The sequence below is a fragment of the Branchiostoma belcheri genome, unplaced genomic scaffold (genome assembly GCF_001625305.1).
Source record: "Branchiostoma belcheri isolate BF01 breed outbred unplaced genomic scaffold, Haploidv18h27 scaffold138, whole genome shotgun sequence".
Taxonomy (NCBI): Eukaryota; Metazoa; Chordata; class Leptocardii; order Amphioxiformes; family Branchiostomatidae; genus Branchiostoma; species Branchiostoma belcheri.
The window spans coordinates 324,917-331,217 of NW_017802802.1; the positions used below are offsets into that span (position 1 = coordinate 324,917).

The 6,301-nt window shown below is 37.6% G+C and overlaps 1 protein-coding gene across 17 annotated transcripts in view; it reads left to right on the top strand.

Annotated features, from left to right (window-relative positions):
* The window catches only part of LOC109464392 (protein FAM65B-like), a 47,225-nt gene that overhangs the window by 16,406 nt on the left and 24,518 nt on the right, over nucleotides 1–6,301 (top strand). Inside the window, exon 1 of one of the 17 annotated variants that reach the window (XM_019761346.1) lies at nucleotides 1,936–2,039. The exons of 14 other annotated variants lie outside the window; for them this stretch is intronic. The gene's annotated coding sequence lies outside the window, so the exon portion shown is untranslated. Of the gene's footprint in view, nucleotides 1–1,935; nucleotides 2,040–3,455; nucleotides 3,553–6,301 lie in introns of those variants that run through there. 2 more of the 17 variants (XM_019761347.1, XM_019761353.1) reach the window with 2 other exon arrangements.

Genomic DNA, 6,301 nt, shown 5'->3' on the forward strand with positions numbered 1-6,301 from the left:
AAAATTGTGTAAATCACTTTGACTTCAAAGTCATGTGTGTGTGATGTCAATAAAATCTCACCATTAAATTGTACTCTGTATTTCTTTTTTGCTTATTATTGTAAAGTAAGAGCCTACCCTGCCAAGATACCAACCAGAACCACCCCCCCCCCAACTGGACCATCCAACCACTCCCAGTCAACAACCATTTTTCCTTGGTCCCTTGAGTGGTTGTTGAATACAGGTTTGACTGTAAGTCATAATCAGACTTTCACGTAATTCGTAATTGGCGGCAAAAATTTTTCGTAATTCGTAATTACTAGCCCACCCACCCCCCTCCCCCCATGCAGACCCTCTATAGTACAAGAAAACTGAAAAGTTCTGACTCTGGATCTGGATCCTTTGATTTGCTGATGAACCTAAGGATAGCAATCTGAGTTACGGTATCTAATGCTAAAACAGACTGGGCATGTCTTCACCATGAGGTCAATGGTGGCTTACATGTGAAGCATGTGTCTTCTAGAACAGATTGAATCATCACAGCCTCCATATTTGGTACAGTTGATATTGAACTTGGCCTGAGGTTGATCCACTTGCATGCCATGTTATGATCAAGGAAGGAGGCAGTGATGTGCAACGACAAAGCTGATAATTTCTTTCCCGGGAGGAATCTTCTTACCAACATGCACACAGGTCTTATATTATAAGCGCAAGCAGGTTGGTAATATTTTCTTAAAGAATCTAAATCTAAAAGGAGTGCACTACTGCATTTCATTCAACCCTTGTAATATTTTGGAGAGTGAGCAGCCAGCTGGATATTTTGATAACAGCAGTCATGGGGTTTGAAATACTTCCTCTCATTGCCTCTGGAGGAAGGGAGTTGGGCACAGACCCAAAATGGTCCCAAGTTTGGAGAAACCGACTGCCCAAAGTCTGAGGCAATACCTTGATGGAAGTCAAGACTGATGTTTTTTGAAGCCTTGAATTAAGTTGAAATTGGTCAACAAAGCAAATATAGAAATGTACATGTTTCTCTGTTATGTTGGACTTTGACTTTTGGTATGTTCTTCTGTTGATTTATTTGGAAAAGAGTGATGTTAAATGTAAACCACAGTGTCAAAGATTGTGAACATTTCTACAGAATGGAAAACAAGGAAACTTTTTCGTTGCAACAAACTTCTTCCTCTATACAACTTGAAGCCCATCCTTACATGTCTCTTTAGTGAACAGGTTTGACAGTCATAATTACATTTTGATATTTTATATGTCTTGATGATGATAAAATTGTATCTACATATTGGTATTGCTATCACATCCTTGTGGTAATGTTTTATAAACGCTGTCTCTATAGATCTGACATTCGTCACGTGTTTATACATTTGTATCTGGTGTTACTCAATCGTACATGAATAACAAAGACACATGATAAACAGAGTTCAAAAGTTCAATCTTGAACAAGTCCTGCACCCTGAATAATGCCATTCTCGTCCAACTTCTAGGTATGCTTTGGACAGGTTTATACATGTATATTGATGCAGATGTCCTTTGATATTCGGTGATAATTTCTGAACTAGTATCTGCTATTTTCTTTCATTATTGAGTCTATATAAATTATAATATAGGAACTTATGTTTTGTGGCTAGTATAGCAGGACGCACCATTGATCTATTGACCATTGTCTACTTCATACCATGCAATGCATAACTTTCCAAAGGGCCTCTGTGTTGTAACAAGTACATGCAGCCATTCTGTGGACCAAATGATTAAGCTTGTAGCAAACAAAATTGCTCATCAAAGTTACATTTATCTTTATGAGTATGACACATACTATGAGTAGATCATATATGGAAGACTGTTGATAGTTAGTTTACACACCCCAAAAGCAAATAAGAGGTCAAATTTGCAGAGTGAGTCCGAAACAAACATGCAGCGAGCGGTACACTTACATTACAGACGTATGCATGTACTTTAGTCTGTGTGATGTTTTTCTCTTGAGGCATGGTGAACGAACAAGACTGTCACACATTTGCAGTCCAACAAAGGGTTTTCTTTCGAGGAAGGTTAGTAACAATTTTCTCACATCAGCAGTTACATTTAGACATTCCCCTTTCCAAAAATTCTAAGGTTTTGTATGTTTGGTTGTTCTTTATAAATCCTAACTTACAGTTTACATCTTACAATGATGATCATATTCCAATTATGAAATCAAGGGTCACACAACGCACAAATTGAATTTTCGTCACTGTATGTATATGGTTGATCAGCAGTCACCACTTAATAAAAACTGAAAGGACCAATCCATATTATTAAAATGTAAATGCCCAGAAAGCACACCAGGACCATGTGACAGGCAGTAGATCTAGAGCTACCTGTATACATGTATTATGTATTGTAGGGCATTAGAGTTCATGGACACATCTACATGTAGTTATACCATCAGTTGAAATATGTGCCAAAGTTAAGCTGCACTGATCTCCCATATGTTTTTATGGCATACATATACAATCATTTAGTGTTGATAATTATAACTTGCAGTCTGTTGTGGGAAAGGGTTCCTTGTTTGTCCCATATTGATATCAACTTCTTCATATATTGTATCATGAAATGAAATTAGATACCATTAGGCATTACCATATATTCCACCTACCTACCCATATTCCACAAAACCAGTCTAAATGTCTCATACATGGTACATAGTTTTATAAGTTATAGAGAGTGTACTTAGGTCCGAGGTACAGCTTGTGATATTGATTGCTTTATAAATAAACAACAGTTAATTGTGATGGTGAAGTCCAGAGTAAAGTACTTGTATTCATGCCCCACGTCCCACCTATTGACTGTTACAATCACATTACTTGAATTTCTGTTTGGGAAGTAGCTTGATATATATACATTAGAAAGATAATCTGGAAACATATTTGTGGTTTGCCCTTGCATTATCATATCAAATGTCACTGTCCTACATGCAACAATATTTTAATATGTAATCCAGAACTTATGACTGACATCAAGGCTTTGGTAATGAATGATTCATAAGTAACATACCACTGATCAGCTGATCCTTTTTCTTGTATACTAGCATTACATTATAATATAAAGTTCCTGTTTAAGGCCCAGAACAAGCTTTCGTTCCAAAGCAATTTTGTTTACCCGGTAGTAATACACACATTTGAAAAAGAATAACGTGTGTATTCATCTACATTGTATACATGCACCCACAGGTTTATCTATCTTTTAGTATAATACATTTAAATGTTAACTGTATTTTGAGTAGTCTGCAGGTAACAGGCAAAACATACGTTGAAAAATTGATATTGAAGCCGTGCAGTTATCCATACCTGTAAAGGAGTTAACTGTTCCTTAATCATTTTCTTGATAAGGAATGGCAAAATTTGCATGTCAGGTTAGACGATTATCCATGCTTCCCTGAAGTGTTAACAGTGCTTGAACACTGCATGTTAATGGCCATGATATCATGTAACACGTGGGAAGGTCATGTCATGGTCGGATACCTTCCGGAGGAACAGGTGTTGTCAGGTACAGGTGTGTGCAGGTGAGAGAACAGGCAGAAAGGTACATGTACTGTACGTTTCATTTCCAACATTCCTATTATCACTAGATGTTATACTGAGGTTGGTCTAAGACTTAGGATCTTTGTTAGACTCAGTGAATAATGTCAACAGTGGTCCAATTTTTCTTTGAATTCAGTGTATATATTTACTGTTCCTTTCTTGTTCAAAGACTTCCCTAAAAATGACTTCCTGGTCATACATTGTATAATTGGTTATAACTTAGGTTTGGGGATTGTGTGGTATGTTTATAACTCATAAGTTAATCCTCCTTGGAACTAATGGAAGTCTTATTTTTACGATCCTCTTTCCTTGAAAATGGCTTTAGTTTATTTTTAGTACAGACTTTAGCTCATTCCATGCAAGTTGGTTTGAAATATGTGATTGCCTGTGCATTGTAGGCTTAAAAATGAATAGGCTTACTAGTAAATGTTGTACATACGTTCCCTACTACTGTAGTACATTGTAAGACATCACTAGAATCAACAGATGTCTTTTCATGTACATTGTATGAGGTTATTGCTCAGTGAATGGTTGTTAATTGTACTCATTGATAAATGATTGAATTGATGTTGAGAGCATGCGCAGACTGGCCAAGGTGACACATGCATTAACTCACTGTAAATGCAGAAACTTTCACTGTGCTTTTACGTTCACATTTTTGCTGTGACCTCTTATCACAAATCATATGATGTGTTATATAGTTCTACCGAACTACAGAAGAACTACAAATACTACAAAAGCCTTATTTTAACACACAACTGCAAAATAAAAGCACCGCAAAGATATATGTAAATGCTTTTACAGTATCTGTACACTCAAGAGGTTTCTTGGAATTCATTTTTTTGTACAAGGACAAATGTAGAAACGTGCTTAAAAACATGTCTGGTAAGGAAAACCTAGTCTCTACCAGACTCCTTTGCAGGCTGAATAAATAGTAGAAATCGGCAAAGGGGGAAATCATTGGCCAGAGGAGTTGGCCGGCCATAGAGGGTCCAGTTTGCCTGCACGTTTTATTCAGCCTGCAAAGGAGTCTGGTAGAGACTAAGGAAAACCCCTTGCAGCACAACATGTACAATATTGTACCATCCCTGGGTTAACCTGGCAGGTGATGTGTACATGCCAATGTCACCTGTTGCATAGCAACTCCTGGTCAGTTATCTGGAATAATTGCTTTACAATGTAGACCAGGGTTGGACAGGACAACCAGGGACATTTTCCTCAGGTCATGAAACAGGTGTGTAGATTTTTCATCTGTCACTGTGTAGTTTCACATTTTGCCCTCTAAAAGCTTTAGAGGCACCCAAAGCAATTTCAGGGCGGTAAAACTTACTAAAAGTGGAATTTCAAAGTCTATTTTCTGGTCATTTTTTTTAATATAGTACATGTAAGTATCACTGTAATCAACCCTATCCCATAGCATGTTGATAACTGTGAGGCCTCCTGTCTTGTCATGGTTGGGTGGACCTAACTGTAAACTGAGTGGGGGTCTACAGTCTGCAAACCAAACAAGAGGTGGGAGTTTCTGGAGCAGTTTATAAGTAGGTTTTAAAGGGTTTTGAAGTGACTGCACGGCTGTTTGAGAAGGTACTTAAAGACACATTACCAGTCATGCTCTGACACTACAAATACAAACAGAGCAGAACATAGCAGGATTTAACTTCCAATACTGCACAACACTGTATAAATAACTGTAATTAACTTTTACTCTTGTCAATATATTCATGTATGTACAAATGTAGAGGTAGAAACAAATGGCCTGTAGAAACAAATAGAGTAGGCAAGACCCTGGCAAACAATGAAGTGATGTGAAATACAGTGAACATCATTCAATTCACATAAACCAGGTTCTCTAAAGCAATAGCAGAGAGGGAAATCAAATTGTGGGGAAGATTGACTAGACCAATCTCCCATTGATCTACATGTACCCTTTAATGCCAGTCCAATCTTCTGAGTAGATGATATCATTGTGGTTACCTTGCCTTTACTGTGTTGGGCCTCATTTTGAGGTTGACCTTGTGGGTGACCTTGCCTCTGTTGCAGTATGAATCAGGTACATGTATGGATCTAGGCCACCTTTCAGGGGAGCTTCCAATGGAATTCTCATACTTAAACTGAGGAGGAATATAAAGTAGTGAGGCGTTGTGTTTAATGGCAAGTATATGTCAGGTTAGAGACTCTGAGGCAGAAACTCTGATCAGGATTCTGTTAGTGTGTTAGGGTGGTTTCCCATTTACAAATCCTAAATTTCAAGTCAATCCAGTGATCTAATTCTAAAGTGTCACCAATTAAAGTTGAAAAGTTCTGACCGTCTTTTATGCAATTGTTCTTAAAATTTACAGACTCGGTAGAATCGCTGACAGAGATTCCGATTGGAGTTTCTGACAGAGAGACTGATCAGGATCTCTGGTAGAATCACTAATTCTAACAGATTCCACCCTGACATGCACAATTTGATACATGTATACTTGATAATTATAAGTTTTTTTTCTTTTTAGTTTTATCACAATGTAAGTCACAGTAATGACTTCAGTGCTCATAAAAGAAAGACATGGCATTGTGTAGGTCATCAGGATTATTGCAATAAGACAAATATGAGCCAAGCTGGCCCACCTTTACGACTTCTGGCGGTCATGAAGTCTGATTAATCTGTCTCCCGTCTTCCCCGGGGCCTGGCATAAAAAACCATGCCAGACTCACTTTGATGGAAATTTCTTTTGATTTTCATTATATAATACTTGTGTGTACATGTC